Source organism: Passer domesticus, chromosome 2 (genome assembly GCF_036417665.1).
Source record: "Passer domesticus isolate bPasDom1 chromosome 2, bPasDom1.hap1, whole genome shotgun sequence".
Lineage (NCBI taxonomy): Eukaryota > Metazoa > Chordata > Aves > Passeriformes > Passeridae > Passer > Passer domesticus.
The window spans coordinates 6,203,652-6,221,465 of NC_087475.1; the positions used below are offsets into that span (position 1 = coordinate 6,203,652).

The window sequence follows — 17,814 nt, forward strand, 5'->3', positions numbered from 1 at the left end:
GAAATTATTCTCTTACCAGTTACACTCTTTAATTCTGGGAACTTTGACCTCAGTTTTATCAGTTTAACTAAAACGTCTGCCTGAGAGTTGCTGTGCACAGGCAGTGAAAAAGGCAAAATTCCTTTTGATAGCCCATGGAGGAAGTTTTCAAGAATTGCCTCAGGACCAGAGAATGTGCTTGTTCCAAGGAGCAGCTCAACTTGTGCTGCATTAGTTTTGGGGATCCCTTTGTTGTGGGATAATGGGAAGCAGGATGAGATACTGCTCATGGGTTGCTGAGCCTTTTAAATGGACACTTTTTATTGCCACAGTTGCATGTGCAGATTTTGATGAAAACAAAATGGCTAATGTTGTTATTTTAAATGTAACAGTATTTGTTGTATAGGTATGCAGGAATGTTATGGTAATTTTTTATATTTTAGCCCATAAGCTGGCTTCCCCCCAGCTCTGTAACTCACAGTATCACCTCCCCCACCAGCACTGGCAACTGGACCATCTGCTTTTGGTGATACTTTCATGGACCCTTTGATGAATACTTAGATGGAACAGCTACAAAACCAGTCAGAGCTAAAGAAAGCTGGTAATTTGTCATAATAGGGCTTCCTTAAGCATGTAGGTTTATTGTCCCCAAAAACTTCTCCCAGACATTTGCTGTTCTCAAGAGTTCAAGCCTGAACTTAACTCCTGACCAGCTGATTCCTGTTTGTTCTGGTTTCAGCAGCCTTTTCTGCCTGAAGTGGTTTATTTCCCTTCCTAGTGGTTGTCTTTACTGTCTTGTGAGGAGCAATTGCAAAATGCAACTGTGGCTCTGTTCTTCATGGCCATGGTGCCTGTGGTGTTAACACCTCAGTGCACCCTTGTGTTCAGATTGCTTCCCAGCTTTGTCACCAGCTGCCACAATTACTATTTTTTTTTATATGCAAGCCATTAATCAGTTAAAAATGAACCAGAAGATTGATTGTTGGGGTTTGTCTTTTCATCAGTACTTCCAAGAATTCTGCAGATTTTTCTTTCTGTGCTGTCAGGCACCATCTCTTTTGGGCAGAATCTACTGCTGTCACAATTCCTCTGTCTCCAAGTTTACACTTTTAATGTGATACCACATGGAAAAGTATGTTTGTTGAATATCCAGATAGATGAGACTTGTATTTATTTTAAACACACTCCCAATAACCAGCCTGTCTTGTTATGATCTTGTAGCCTCATGTTCTGATTCTTCTTTGTCAGTCTTTGCTGAAATCTCATGAACTGTTGATGGGTTCTGTAGCCTTTCTTACATGTGGCAAGTCAGACTGGTTTGTGAAAGTATTGGCACTAAAATCTTGAAATAAATCTGCATCTTCTGCATTTTTAGAGATTTAAGTATAGTCGACTTTTAATTGAGTGAGCAGTTGCATGTGTTGGTTTTGTTGGATGATTTAGAAAGCAAAAAGTTGCAAAAAGCACTGTGTGTTTTTCAAATATTTGCCTGGTCATGTTTTCCTTCTCTTTAGTGGTAGTGGTGGGAGGTGATGCCCTTCCAAAAGCCAGGAAATGTGTTTTGACATAAAACTGGCCTTGGACAATGTCCCAGCCTGGATGGATGGCATAAACTGTCTGCAGAACTAAAGCTGAGCTGGGTGGGCAGGAGTGTCCAGGGTAACTGGTGTTTCCTGGTACAGTTTGGTTTCTACAACACAATTTTGTCTGAAATAGGTTGGAATAGAGCAGTTATCCACTGGCATCATGTCCAGGGTCAGTGTGTACAGTGTGAACCTACCAGCCTGGTCCCTGTTTCTGTTCCTCTGATGACACTGTCACAGAATTCTTTAAGTGTCTGAGTGTTTCATCACTGGTTGCATCCTGTGGCAGGTACCTGCTGGGCGTCCTAATCAAACATTTCTATTTGCAGACTTTGCATCCTGGTTAAAATAAGTTATAAATGAAGTGATCCGTGTGAGAGGAGCACTCTTTGTTCTAACAACTTGCTAGAGGAGTGGTGGGTTATAGAAATGTTGGTGTTGGCTTTTGTGATACATTAACTTGCTGGGCACATGTTTGGAGAACATTTTTTCTTTTTTTTTTTTAAGGAAAAACAGGTTTGCAGTCCGGTAAATCTGAGTGTCTTCAGGGCCTTTTCTCATTTTTGAAGTTTGGGTTGTAGATTTCTGCATGAAACTTTCATGGTGTGAGGCTTGTGAAATTAGATAACATGCTTTAAACAAGCCACCTCTGGGTAAAGTACATCTCTAATTACTGAAACTAAATTATGTGAAAAGTGAGCTTGTGTCTGAAGTAAATCTCCAGTTCAGTAATCTAAAATTAAATAATGATTAGCTTAATTGCTTGAGGATCATAAAAAACACTCTTAATAAAATATAGGGATTAATTGTGTGTTCTCAGAGCAGATAATTGCTTCTGCTTCATTTTTCAGTAACTTCTCTCAAGACAGGGTTTGGAGGTAAGAGAAATAAAATAACCTTTTGTTATGCTGATTAGTAAAGCCAAGAAAAGTAGGCTAGTTCTTATGCATGCAAGCCCTTGCTCCTGTCTGAATAGAAGCTGCAATTTCACTATTAGTGGTAAATTTAGAACACTTGCTTTCAATTTCATAGATATGTGCCAGTTAGTCCCTGTGAAAGCAATAGTATTGGTACCTGTGGAGCTAAGTGTAGTAATATATATGTGAAGAAGGATCAAGTAGGTTTTTTTTTTTCTTTCAGACAAAGGAAAAAGACTCATTATTTTACTAAGAAGCGTTTGGATTATTCATTACCTGGGTTGTCAGCTGCTTGTTTGCATTGCATTTTGCTTCTAAACAAAGTATTTTTACCTTCATTCACTGGAGAATGTCTTTTTTGCTTATAGGCAAATGAGAAAGCAAATCTCTTGAGACATAAGCAGTGGTACTTCCCTGGAGGGAGGAGATGGGGATTCTGCTGTTGCTCTGAGACTTGCCAGGTGCCAGAAGTGGTCCCCAGTGGTGGTGGTAAGAAAGAAATCTTCCCCCACGTTTCTGTATTTGTGTTTTGTCTGTAGCAATATGCTTTTGGGGGGTGGGGGGAAATGGGTGTGCAAATCCTGTTCTTTTCACAGAGCTGCATGAATGCTGGGAAGGGTGTCAGATGTCTTCCACTCAGAGGGTTTCACTTGAGGAATGAAATCAGCGCTTGAGCTTGTTGCTTCTGCTGTCTCATGTATGCTGTATCTGCTGGTGATCATTGTAGCAGAGATTTAGCCACAAACAAACCTCCCTGGGACTCTGGAAATACTTATCTGTCTCCTCCTTCCTTAAATGTAGAAGAAGGGGAACTAACTGTGTCCTTACAGTGCTTGTAGAACCTCCTTTATGGGGTTCATAGGAATCTCATCCATGCTCACTGGGGTCATCCTAGGCTGCCTTTAATCTGAACATCTTGACATTTTATCCAATAACTGGCTATGGAAATGTTAAGTATATCAGCAAGCTTCCTACTTTTTGCCTTTTTCTGTGTGTGTCCTACAGACAGTGACAGGGAAAGTGGAAAGCTGCTGAGACCCTGCTGACACAGCAGTAGAGCAGTTTTTTTTCAGGACAGGATCTTAAAACCTGTGGTTACTGTCAGATGTTGGCGTTTTAATGGTGTTCTCTGATACCCTGTCCCTTCAGGGGCTGTTAGTAGATTGTCTTTTTGGTAAGAAAATAATTTAATCTTGGTGATTTTACAAAGGCTTGAATTATCGCTTTGGTATTCTATCACCTTTCAAGGTCAATTGTAGGACAAGAAGTCCCTCTAAAAATGTTAATTTCTGTGAGATATTTCTCAAAGCTGTGTTTCATAAAGCAGCACATACTGGAACAGCCACAATCTGTTCAGGGCATGTACTGACCCTGTGCAAAGTTACATCCCTGTAAGATGTACATTTTCCTGCTGTAGAGGAAGTGAAAGCATTGATCCCAGCTCATTAGGTGGGCAAATAGACACTTCCTACAAGCCCAAAATATCCTTGGGTCAAAAATTTTACCCCCAAAAATTAGCTATTGCAGCTGAACCTGGCTGACAGCCTGCAGCTCTGGTGTGTGGAGGGACACCCAGTAGGTTGATTTATTAAAGTAGCCTTGTCCCAGTGTCATGATGACCAGCTGCTTTCAAAACTGCTTGTGTAAAATGTTTTTGCCTGTGCTTGTTGACACTGGTGTAGGAGCAATGCCCCAGAAAGACAAGAAAGCCCTTTTTTATCTAGTTGCTGTTTTGTAGGATACTTTTCAACTTACATGGCTGCAATATTTGCTTTTCTTCTTTGTCTGTAAGGTTTGAAAAGGCCATTGATGAGTTACTGAGAAGCTAAAATATGCTGGGATGGGGGGGAGCGAGATTTTGGATTGTGACAGCTATTGAATTCTCCAGCTGTGCTTCTGTTCAGAGAAGAGAAAATCTGAGTTTCTCACACCCGGGGTGCCAGGCCTGTTACCTGTGCCCGTGTGTGGTGCTGCCTGGGCATCTTGTCTTGGGTCACTAGAACCTGAAACAAGGAATAATCTGGAAATTAAATGTTCTCACTGAAGTGAATGGCCATGCTGGAAGCTGCATGGATTGAATAATTCCTTCTGCCTTCTCTTTCCTGATTGTCACCCAGATGATGAGAGGGCTGGAGCTCCTCCACTGTGAGGAAAGGTTGAGAGAATTTGGATTGTTCAGTCTGGAAAAGAGAAGGTGACCTAACTGTGACCTTCCAGTGCCTAAAGAGAGCTGCAAGAAAGATGGAGAGAGACTATTTACAAGGGCCTGGAGTGGCAGGACAAGAGGGAATGGCTTCACACTGAGAGGGAGCAGGGTTAGATCAGATATTGGGAAGAAATTCTTCCCTGTGAGGAGGCCCTGGCATGGGTTGCCCAGAGAAGCTGTGGATGTCCCATCCCTGGAAGTGCCCAAGGCCAGGTTGGATGGGGCTCTCAGCAACCTGGGCTAGAGGCAGTGTCCCTGCCCATGCAGGGGGGTTGGAACTGGATGATTTTAAGGTCACTTGCAGCCCAAACCATCCTGTGATTCTGTGATCTGTCATCTGCTGCTGTTGTCCTTGTTATGTGTCTTATTGGGGGGGATTTGTCTCTCAGACCTGTCAATGTTATAATTTGTAGAAATTGCTGGAAAAGTCAATTTGCATAAAAACTTAGTTGGGACCACAAAGAGGAGAAGAAAGTGATCTTTGGATTCATCAGGATAGACCTGAGAGCAGCTCACAAAAGCTGTCATGGCAGTCACAGATTCAAGAGTTTCTACAGTTCAAGCGAGGCAAAATGTAAAGTATATTGGAATAGCACTTACAGTCCCTGTTTTCATATTTAATTTACCAGAGGAGGGGCTGTGGTTAGGTTTCAAAGCCTGTAAGACAGGCTGGCAGAGTGATGTTCTGAAAAGCTGCTCCCAGAGGTGTGATCCCTGCTGTTAGTCTGGTTTTTAGGCAGAGTCAGTTCTGCACAACTTGCAGAAGTAAAATTCTCTCCTATCTGTTTTTAATAAATAGGGCACTGAGTCGTTGCACCTTTTATTTGGAGGAAGGGAGCATGACAGTGGTTTTTTTTTCTGTAGCACTCACTTTTACTCTTCAAAAACTGCACCCCATTAAGCTTTGTGCCTCTTTCCTAAGGAAAGACCAGCCTTGCTGAACAATGCTGGGTATGTTTATGGCTGGAACCCAGCACAGGATCCACTTCCAGCTGGGGGAATCTGCTGGTGAAGCTTGATACCCCCAAACTTGATCTCCTGGGGATGTCTATTTTGAGAAGAAAAAAGTAATCCAAACTGAAAGTGCTTTCTTAGAAGCCGTAATGGCATTTACTCTTTCATAATTGTTTTGAAAATGTCAAAGTTACTGTGGGAGCAATTGTTTTCACACATGGAAGTTGTGAAGGCTGCACATTCAGAACCTTTGGCAGTACTTTCCAAAGCAGCAGAAAGCACAGATTTAAATACAAATACTGTCACAGGATGTGCTTCAGGACAATATTACTGTGCCTTAGCAGCAAGGCCCCTTTTGATTCAAGGCTTCATTTGCCCAATCTCTGCACCTGGGTCTCCCCTTGGAAAGAGCCTCCCTCTCCTCCTTGGTTGTGGTGTTCAAATTTTATTGTAGTTGAGATGGAGACAATGCAAAGCAAGACACTCCATTTTCAGAAGGCTTCAAACTGTTTTTATTATAGCATGCATGCTTTTTACACATTCTTACAAAACTACGAGTTTACACTTTATTCATTGGTCATGAGAGACAAACAAAGTGCTTATTGGAATAGGCAGTTGCAGGTTTCTCTCATTTATCCTTCTTTCTTTCTTGATTCTGTGTCAGCAACCTTGGTAGGAAATTTTTTCAGAGGTAAACATGGATCCTCTTATCAAACTTCTCTCTGGCTCACAGGAGTAGCTGTAAAACCTCTTCCACAAAGTCTAACAGGATAAGTGATGCACAAGAGCCTGTCAGCCTGAGACTGAGGGGTTAAAGATTGCACAACCAAATTGTGATTGCAAAGGGCTGACAAGGGACACCCTCTAAAAGCTGAACAAGCCCCATCCTGTGGGATGTATGGAAAGGACAGAGGGAAGGGGCTCAGGGCAGTGTGAGCTGGTGATGGGGCTGCTGGGCCCTTGTGGCACTGCAGGACCTGGGGCATTTTGCAGGTCACTTCTGGATGCTCTTTGCCATGGCTTTGTGAGCTTTCAACTTGTTCAGCTCAAAGTCATCTGGACACTTTGGATCCATGTTGCAAGATGAGAACAAAATGCCTAAGCATCACCTTGTGCTGTTCTTTTTCCTGTGCTGAAGGTATAATAATGCCTCTTATTACTGTCCTGTGTGCCCTGGGTTAACTGTTCCCTAATGTTACTGAAATTATCTACTTTATAAAATACAAAACACCTCAAACCCAACCCAAACCTAAACAAAAAACCTGAAACCCAACAGTTTAGCTTAAGACATATCTTGTTGGTAGAGATGTGGGATGAGTAATAATTGTCAAAGCAGTTATACAAGCAAACCTTGAGGACATGCTGACCTTAAGCTTGAGTTTAGAGTGAGCCTGTAGTAGTGCCTGGGAGGAGAGGCTTATGAGCAGTCAGTCAAACCAGGCATAGAAAAAGCTCCCAGTTGCCTGGAAGTAATGAACTTACTGACAGTAAAATACTTCTGATTAAGGCAGTGAGGTTTCAATTATTCCAGTTGTTTAGAAATCTGGTTTATTACAGTTAAGGTAAAAAGAATTTAAATAGAACTAATAAAAAGTGGTTCATGTTTAATGGGCTTAAAAGTGAACAAAATCTGCAGATTCAAGAAGTAATTATACATTGCTGAGTAAATAGCATGGTTTTTTGTTCTGCATTTTGATTGGAGAAATATTGATTCTTTTAGATTAGTTCTGGTAATTAGACCAGGCTGCTTGTTTGTTTATTTCAAATGAAGCTAGTCTGGTTTGCTAGACTCATTGTCTATAAATGTGTCCTATATTAACACATTGCATTGAACTGCAGGCAGTTTGTAATACCCTTGAATATCTGACTTTTTGGGCATATAACTGCAGATGAGCTGAGAGTTATTCTGGCAGATAAAAATGAATCATAAGAGCATAAATGCTGCTTCTCAAACTGCTACTCAGCCTGACTGAGGAGCTTTTGAAGAGCAGTGCCAAGCTAGCAATGGTGACATCCATAATTCCAGTTTGGCACATAGGGTCTTTTGAATATGAAGCTTTGGTACAGTGAACACCTCTCTTTACTAATTAACTTCTAATTTTTCAAGTGATGGGGAGCAGTTTTTGACTTGGCAGTCAAACTGTTCAGAAATGCTGCAAGCTCCAAGAGAAGCGGGTGCTCACTTTTATACCAGTAATTTCACATTGTGCATTTCTTCCAGGACTTTATAACTCTTCCAGCAGGAAACAATATCTGCTTCAGTGGTTTTTTTGTGTCTCTGACAGAAGTGGAATCAATACAGAGGAATGTATGGAGATGCAGAAATGTCCACACAGGCAGGTGCCCACCTGGCTGGGGTTGTGATCACTGAGAGATCTCCTGTGGTCAGATTAGTGTCAGTATTTGTGGCACTTGTAGGACTGAAAAAGTACTCACAGGGGCAGAATATTTGAATGTCCTTTTGTCTGGGTCTGCCAGAGCTGGTTTATCTTTTTATCATGAGACCATGACAAAGAGAGCATCTGTGCAAACTCCCAAAGTCTCACTCTGAGCTGTGTCGCTGTCTGGACGCTTCTGGTGGAAGGTAAATGTGGATTTCTAGTGGGCCAGTCATTCCTGGGATTTCTGCAGCCCTCAGTTAAAGGGTATTTAGGTCATGTCTCTCTCAAGCATTGCATGAAAAGGCTGCTGTTCAGAAGAAGCTGAACAAGGGACACTGAATCGTGACGGGGCTGACCAGTCCTGGATTTGTGATCTTTGTTGCAGCATATTTCAAAGACTCTGTGTGTTACCACAGAAGGGTTCCCTGCTGGCATAAATTAACTATATTTGCTGCTAGAGGCCTATTTAGCAACAGAATGCCAAAGCCACCCAGGAGATGGGAGATATTAAGAAAAGGTGAGAGCTGTAGATGTTTCTTTTCAGGTTTTTATCTGATGTGGATTTTAAAGACAGATGGGATATTTACAGAGTGGCTGGTGTTTAATTTCCCAGCTGAACGGCCAACAAAAGCCTGAATTTACACAATGTGCAGCCTTCCCACTTACAAGTTAATTTTTTTTAATTGTAAAGAATTCTGGTTGTAATTTATAAAGATTTCACCATGAGCAAAAGTGCACATTTATGCACATGCAGTTCAATTTTGTGTTCAAAACATGATATTCAAATTCACACAGGAGAAGGGTTTTTTTCTTTTATGGTGGCTTGTTTGGGAGTTTGAGGGTTTTTTATTGTTGGGTGAGGAGGTCAGTGTAAAGGTTGTGTGGTGAGTGGCTGCTGCCAGTATTGGTACAGAGAGCAGAAGGGGCTGGTGTGATCTTGACAGAAAACACAGAACAATAAAACTTTGTTCAGCATATATTTGCTTTTGCTATCAGTCTGCTTGATAAGTCTGGTCTATCTTTTTAGGAAGATACCTGCTTTTGTGTATATGCAAAAACAGATCTGACCACAGGGGTAATTATGGATTCAGACTGATAACAGCCTTGTGCAATATTTGTCAGTGAAATAATCCAAAAGAAAAACAGATGTCTTATTCAGGAATGAACACACTGCTGCTGGCAGTCGGGGTGACATCCAAGAGAGCAGAAGTTGGATTCCATAGAAGGAGGAAGGGGATGATGTGGGTCCCTCCCCTGCTCTTCCTTTCTTGCTTTTTCCCCCTTTGGGCTGTGACAGCAGATGCACAGCTCTGTGTGAGCAGTGTGAATGCACTGAGCAGGACCCAGCTCCCCACCCAGTGTAATCCAGGCTGCCAGTTCAGCTCACTGAACTTACTGAGAAACTCTTTGCTTGTGTACCTGCTGCATTTTCAGGTGATATTTTTCACCTGTTATTTGCGCTTGACTGCAGAACTGTGGGTTTTATCTGAAGCTGGCTCAGTGACACTCACTCTGCAGAATGCCTACTTGTGGTGTTGGTATTTTTGCTTCTTTGTCTCCCCTGTGGTGAAGATCTGAAACATCTGGATTTGGAAGAATGGTGACTTTTGTCTTCCCTCACTCTTCACATGGCCTCTGTCTCCTTCCAGGCTCAAACCATGGAAAATTTCATGGTGAAAAAAATGAAAATGTATAGACATTTTACATATATAAAAATATATAGACAAGGTCTTTATCACTTGTCACAGATCTGTCAGGAAGACTGGAGACTGTAAAGTCAAAATTGCATGGCATGTATTCTGCTTCTCAGTTCTAGAGCTGCCTTCCTTCTTTGCTGGTAAGCTGTGAGCAGTTCCTGGTTTGGAGGTGCATTTGTAGGTGAGATCATGCAAATGCTCTTCTGGGGATTTTTTGGGTTTAGTGTAGCAGGGCACTGGCAGGGGAAAACTTTCTGTCTCTCTTTGGTCTTGCAGCTGTGATTCCCAGAGCATACGGATAGCTCGGGTGTGACCTGAGGCCTTTGCCTTACTCTGTCCCTCTTACTTACTAATCATAAAACTAATAAATAATATAATTTAATCTTTGCCATCCTGGCAGTACAGCTCGTGGTAACAAACTCTGGAGCAGAGGCATAAATGAACAAAGGGGATGGATGTGCTGAGCCCTGATCTGGCTCTGAGCTGGCTCTCAGGACGTGGTGGCTTTTTCTCTGGACACACTGATTCAGGAGGTGGTGGCTTTGGGCACAGGGGGTCAGGAGGTGGTGGCTTTTCCTCTGGGCACACGGATTTAGGAGGTGGTGGCTTTTCCTCTGGACACATGGATTCAGGAGGTGGTAGCTTCTGGTCACACTGGTTCACGAGATTGTGGCTTTTTTGTCTGGACACACTGTGTCAGGAGATGGTGGCTTTGTCTCTGGACATACAAATTCAGGAGGTGGTGGCTTTTTGTCTGGTCACACAGATTCAGGAGGTGGTGGCCTTTCCTCTGGACTCACTGGTTCAGGAGGGTGGTTTGCCTCTGAGCACACACTGGTTCAGAAGGTGGTGGCTTTTCCTCTGAGCACACACTGGTTCAGAAGGTGGTGGCTTTTCCTCTGAGCACACACTGGTTCAGAAGGTGGTGGCTTTGCCACCAGACAGCCCCAGGAGCTTTCCTGCCCCTGCCCTTTCACCTGCATCAGGGATCCTGCATTACTGAGGATCAGAGAGCAAATCACACTGCTCCTCTTCTGCAGAAGGCAGTGTTTAATACCTGAAATTTAAAGCAGCTCAGCACTTCTTGGAAGACAGAGTTTCAATTTCTTCCCAATTAGTGCTCAGTACTTCAAAGGGAAGCTTTGAACCTGGGCAGGGGCTTGCAGGCATGAATACTGTGCTTGCTGGGACTCTGGGTAGCAGCAGTCAGAGGCTTCTCCTTGCTCAGCCACAGCACATTTGCATGCAGACAGATGTCTCCTGGCTGGCTCTCTCTCTGTCATGTGTTTGAAGCTTAATTTTCTTTTTTTCCTGCATAGTTTTCCATCCAGAAAGCAGAGTTATTTCATTTTCCCTATAACATCTTATAGGTGAGACTCTTTTGTTTATCCTTTATTTTGCATCCCTGTTGTAACAAGTGATGGGGCTGTGCCACAAAGCATTTTCCAGATTCACCCAATCTGTCTAGCAGGTGGCTCCCTAGGTTTCACAGCTTGGTGTGTAAATGCATTTAGCACTCCTGAAATTTCTTTTGTGGTTTATTTTTATCTGAATACAAAAGATGAATTCCCATTTGTCTTGAAAATTCAACCACTTGGAGTGAAGAGGAGCATTGTATGTAGTCTTAGAGATGAGTAGACATTACTGAAGTTTTTTCTTAATAATCAGAGACTAAGATTGGCAGCATTTTGTAATTACATAACATTGATCTATTTTATACATTGCAATAGGCCTATTACTCAAATAATTTTGTACTAATAGGGCTTCTGTTAGATAACTCCTTTTCTGTTTGTTATGTAAGGGCTGGTATTATAGAATTGCTGTTTGAATACCAGCACTATAATTTTAGAATAGCTTTTATAATAGAAATACCAAGTAAGCCTTATTCCAAATATAGGCAATTATTCCAATATCGTAATTATTTTTTTTTCCAAATGAGGTCTCTTGATAATTGCTACTTAGGGTTCTGTTTTCATTATAAAATCACGATGCTGTCCTGTGCCCAGTCATAATCCATTATGTGCATTTTCTGTAATGAATGTTGTGCATTGGAAAAATATTGATCAGCAGTCCTGGAAACTTGTGATTGAGTTTCACCTATGAAAACATTGCAAGTGCCAGTTTAGTGACTCTGCATGTCTGAAACCCTCCTGTCATCTTTGTGTGTGTTTGTCTCTTGGGCTTTGGGGTTTATTTTGATGTTATTTGATATAACCTGATTTCTGCAATTGAGAACAGAAGCAGTGTGACCAATCTCAAAATGAGATTGGGGAACACAATCAGTAAAAATTCCTTTGGAGCCCACAGAAACTGATTATTCCTAAGCAAGGAATTTAGTTGCAAGCTATATCCTTCATTGATAAAGGTGTAGATAGGAGTAAGAGTTTTACCTTGGAATTGCTTGAGAAATGGGCTTGAGCTGTGGGTGAGTTTGCAAAAGGTCTTAAAACAGACCTGGACTTTGGGCAGGATACGAGGACAGGAGGACCTATTGACTTGGTGCATGGACAGCACCTGAAATTTTCCTTTATTTAACGAATGCTGTGGTGCTTCTATCCTGCTTTTCCACTGGACCCTTATTCACCACACTTTCTGGAGTATGTTGTATTTAATTTGTGTGTGCTTTAAACTCAGAGGCAGATAAAAGTTCCTATTTGTCTGTAACTTTTACATTCACAGCCTCCTTTTTATTTTTTTTTTTTATTTTCCTTTTTGGCCAAATAATTCCAAGCATTGTCTGTTCTTTGAATATAAAAATGCTCTTATTTGTTTCATCTTAAGTGGTTTCGTGCTGCCTCTTTCAACTTTATTGAAATCTTCTGATGTGTCTCTACCTCCAGGGCAGCCAGGGTTTTAAGAGGGTCTTACACCATGACTTTGCTCTCTTTAGGGCTGTTGCTAAAGTTTAGTCAAAAAATGGGGGTGTCAGGGGTCTGTGGCTACCACTTAAATTTTATTTGTGGTATTTAAGCTAGATTTTGTTTGGATTTTGTTTCTTTAGAGGCCTAACTCTGACCAGGTGAGTTATGCTGCATCTTCACAGAGGGCTGTGCTGATAAATGGGAATCACTCTTCAGTCCAGCTGTTGTGTCCTGGTACAGATGTGCCCTCAAGCCTCTCCTTACCTGGACTGTCCAGATTGTGGTGCAGAGCATCTGGATGGGGCTGATGCCTTGTGAAGGCTGACCTAGAACAGAGACTGGACAGAGCTAAAGAGTGAAGTAGGTATTTATTAGGAGGCCTCCATGGATCCACCTTGGGCAGCACAACCCAAAATGGCCACAAAATGGACAGCAGGTCAGGGGGTCTCACACTTTTATAAGTTCTGGTCCATTAGCATATTGGAATTAGTTGTCTAATTCCAGCTTTAGCCCCTGCAGTCCCATCCTGCTTGTTTTTCTCTCTTCAGCCCATGGGGTTTGTGCTCTTGGGCCTGAGATTTGGATCATTTGTCCTTGGTGCCCAGCTGGAGCAGGAATTGTTTTGTCTCCCTGCTCTGTGCACAGAGCTCACCATCCCGTGACATGAAGCTCAGACCCACAAACTAAGCAGCACAGAATCTGAAACATTTAAAAGCTAAACCTGAGGCATCAGGACCCTTGAGCTTTACCACCCCATCAGCACCGTGTCCCTGCACAGGCTGTAGCTGCTGCCACCTCATTTCTCCCCTCTCCAAGCTCCAATATCTCCTTTTTGTTCACCAAACCCCTGGAGTGTGCCTGCTCAGGCGTTCCAAAATCCTTGATTGTGGAGCAGGGAGAAGAGGGAGGAAGCACCACTATCATCTGTTGGGTCCTGTGATGGGAGGTTCCTTTGTGCCGAAATCTAGATTTTGTTAAAATCTTGTGTCAGGTCCTGCAGACACAAAAAGTGTCAAGTGGCCGTGCTGAGCACACGCACAACCACGGAAACGAATCCGGTCGATTGTAGCCTGGTAATTTCCTGTAAGGAGCTTACTGGATTAGAGCAAAGGCTTGGTTTGCCAGCAACACCACCTGACTGTAATATTTATTGAGCAGTATTACCTGTTTTAAATATTAGTCCACTTCTGCCCCATTCATGCCTTCATTCTTGAGGTAAGAGGGGCTTTTTTAGTTCAGTGGCGTACAAAGCCATGTAGTGGAGAGGACACCCAGCTGATTTTTCAGGCTGCTGAGCAGGCAGTTTTAGTAGCTGAAGCACTTCCAGATTTACCTCGATGTGCTTTTGTCACCATAATCCCTCCTCCATGTCAAGACTGATTCTCTTTCCTAGCCAAGACTCGCATCGTGCGTTTTTGCCGTTCCATTTCTTCTCCTTTTTTTTGGATTTGTTTGTCTGATTATTAATCAATAACAAATTGGGAAGATGTTGGTAAACCAGTCAAGTATATGCTTATTAGCTGGAGTCTGCGCTACCCTGATTGTCCTGGCTTTAGCCTATTACTTGTATTGGTAAGTTGGATTTTTGTACTGCAGCTGTGCTGGTGGTGGCTTGTCCTTTAAAGTGCTTCCTTGGGGTGAGCTGGAGATGGTAATTTTTGAAGTGCTCTGAAAGGCTGGTGTGTACTTACTGATGTGTGGCTGGGGTAGTTACCTTCCCTGATTTGCTCTTGTTGCTTGTTATGGGACTCGGTTTTGTTGCCTTCTGAGTTTTTGTGTTTTTATTCAGCTGAGAGCATAGTGGCTAAGGATGCCACTTGGGCAAGGTGGTGACTGTGTATTTCCATTTTTTTTCTGCAAGCCTTTATAGAGCTCTTTCACTCTTATTTTGTGCTCTTGGTGTTCTCACAGCTGTCTCTCAGCACATAACACGGAAATTAGCTGACAGGCTCACCATGCATTAGGGTGTCTGTGGGACACATATATCTTCAGCAAGGAAAAGAGATGTTTCAGGCAGGTGAAAATTAAGATTCTGTCCCTTGGGGGTGAGCTGGCCTTGGAGCAGCAGAGCCAGGAGCCCACACGTGCCTGGGTGTTTGGACTGGGTTTGGGAAGGGTGGGAGCAGGGCAGGGCTGCCCTACATTTCTGGGCTGGCCTTGTTTCCCTGTGTCTCCACATATGTCCAGGATGTTCAGCCAAAATAAATCTTGAAACTTTTTAGAACCTTGTCTGGAGCAAACAGCGACTTTTAGAAATGCAATCTGTTGACTGGCTTTAGTGAAAAAATTACACAGCAACTGTAAAAGGAAAAGCTTGCTGGAGTTGGAATTAATATGGCTGTGCCTGGACAACTTTCCAAGGAGTGTGACATTGCTGGGAACAAGTTTCCAGCATGACACATGAGTTTGTTTGTTTGTTTAATGAAGTGTTTAAAAAACAAAAGAAATGAAAATCTATGTAGGATCATCTTGGTTTTACTTTGCCAAGTTTTTCCTCCAGGCAGTTATGCCTGTACTGCTTACAAGCCTACGATCCTCTCTGTGTGTGTGTGTACACACTTGTAATATTAATGAGTTTATTTACATTTAAGCTTTACAGTGATTCTCTGCAGATATGTAAACTCTCAGCTATACAGTGTGGCAGCTCAAATTAAAATGTATGTGATTACTAGTCCGTGTAGTCCTCAAAATGTGCAAGAAAGCAACATTCTTGACATGAGCAGGCACAGTCCAGGAGTATGGTTAACAAAAAGGAGATATTGGAGCCTGGAGAGGGGAGAAATGACAGACATGTGTAAGTGATTTTACAGTTTTAATGTTAAAATCAAGAAATCTAGAGCTTAAGGACATCTATAGCTGTCCTGCTAAATGTTATTTAAAGTTCATATGGTAAGTACATACATGCATCCAGTGTGGTTTTTAATTAATTCTTCATGTCTTAACTCAGTATTGGGGTGTGATGTGTGCATCTGGCAGCAGTTAGATTTTGTACTGATGCAAATATAAATTTGTGTGCATTATGCATACAGAATAACATGCACACATCTCTTAGAATTCTTTCTTCCCCCTTATTTTGTTCCCTCTTAAAATTCTTGACTTGAATCCAGGTCAAATCTGGTTTGCAGGAGAGATTACAATTCTGCACACAGCAGGAATTAGCTGGTATTAGGTCAGATCCTCTTCTTCCACAACCTCGAGGTTCAGGAGAAAATTAATTACATCACCTTCTTGTTTGTGAGAAGAGAGCTCATTCAAACCTCTTGATTAGATGTAGATGAGATTTAATGCAAGTACCTTGCAGCACTTTTTTGCCTTTGTTGGTTTGGGTATTTTAACTCTTTAGTTGGTTGTTGCTTGAAGAAAGCTGACTTTGATAAATATTTTAGTTCATAAATTTTTAACGTAAATCTGCCCTGTAGGAAGTAGCTAGAAAGCCTAATTATTTCCTTTTTCTTCTTAAATATGTTAGTTTGGCTGCTGCAATTCCCTTAGAATATCCTCAGATGGAGCTGGGGTGATTAAGATCAGAGATCACCAGTTCAGCAGGGAATCAACCTTGAATATTGAGAGATTAACTCGGGGTTGGTTTTTTTTCTGTAATTCCATCTGATCTTTTGCCTCTCCTAGGTTGGAGCATCCTTATTAACTTGCTGGACCAGATGTATTTTGGTCCCTTTCTGGGCTAAATTTAATTTGTCCTCTCGAAGGAATTCATCTAAGGAAGTGAAGATTCTTTGTTCCTCTGGGGCTTGTGGCACCCTCCAGGTCTGGGGCTCCCTTGCTGCATTTCTCATGCAATGTCACCCCAAGCCTTGGAAATCAGCATGTCCCTTCTACTAACCTTCAGGGAAAAAAACCCAACCAAACAAACAAAAAAAACAATAAAAAAAAAAAAAAAAAAAAAAAAAAAAAACAAAAAAAACCCCAAAAAACCCAAAACAAAACAAAAAAAAACCACCAAAAAAACCACCAAAAAAAAAAAACCACAGAAAGAGGAAGAGAGGAAGATAAATAGATAAATATGCATTAAATATGCATTTCTTGGATTTGTGGAGGCTGGTGCTCAGGCAGTGGAGAAAGGGTGAGGGACCACCACAGTCTCAAAGTTACAGGCAGCTTTTTAGGGAATAATCCAGAGGATTCCCCACTACCCAGCCATGTCCTTCTGATGCCAGGTGTGCATCCTCACAGGATGCACTCAGCAATCCAGCAGTGCAGAACCAAAGGAGACAAAAATTATAACAGCATTAGACATCACATTTTCTTCTTTGTTCAGTTACTGCTGCTTCAGAGAGTCTGTTTACTTAAATTCTCTCCACAACATGAGCCCCTAAAAGAATTGTTCTTTTTCACCAATCAAGAAATCTCTTAGCCCATAAATAATGGATTATCACTCTGTGTAGGCTTGTCATCTCTTAATATATAGGATAAACTCATAAGAATCCTCTGTACTTTTCTTTGTCTGTTTTAATTGTCCATTTCCAAGCTACAAAATATTTGAAACAAATGCTTTTCCTTTCTTTTTCCCCTGCTGCCAAATCTGCCTTCTGTTTCAGCTTCTGGCCACCAAAGGAACCTGGAATACTAACATGTATTTAGTGTGATTAATTGGTGTACTTTGTATTAGAAGTAAAGATAATTTGACACAATGATTTTACCTCATTCCTAGAGCTACCTTGTTGCTTGAGGTGCCCAAATGCCTGAACTTGCCATGAAATGCTTTGATTTTATTAATGCACCTTAAGAGCAGAATAATTCAGATCACAACATTTTGGCTACTGTTCTATTTTGTGCTGCAATAGATTAATGTTTTTTGAGAAGGGTCACCTATGCTAGACTTCTAGTTTTAATGAACTACATAATTTCACTGCCCCATGTATTTTTTATTTTTTGCTTATTGACTGTAACAGTGCTTTGCTCTCTCTGTTTCTATTCTTTGAAACAGTAGTTTAGCACGTGATGTCTGTCTTCACTTGGATTTTATTAGCAATTTCCATAATGGTGTTTTTGGACTGAAGGTATTATCTGTTATTTCAGCCACAATAACCTGGAGGTTCCTAGTTTCTGCATGCTGGGGGTGATGCACAGACAATAGGGCCAGGTTGTCTCCATGGGAAGCCCCTGGCCATGGGAATGGTTTGATGCTCTGGGAAGTGCAGTGTAAACCCTAAACTGGTGAAATGTGAGCACTGAGACCCATTCCTGTCATGTTAGGGCTGGGTTTGTTTTATCTGTC

General features: G+C 41.8%; 1 protein-coding gene across 5 annotated transcripts in view; it reads left to right on the plus strand.

Moving 5' to 3' along the window:
* AGPAT3 (1-acylglycerol-3-phosphate O-acyltransferase 3) overlaps window positions 1-17,814 on the plus strand; it is an 85,068-nt gene that overhangs the window by 34,648 nt on the left and 32,606 nt on the right. For all 5 annotated transcript variants that reach the window (XM_064407002.1, XM_064407000.1, XM_064406992.1 and 2 more), the window contains one exon: window positions 2,848-2,968. The gene's annotated coding sequence lies outside the window, so the exon portion shown is untranslated. The remainder of the gene's footprint in view (window positions 1-2,847; window positions 2,969-17,814) is intronic.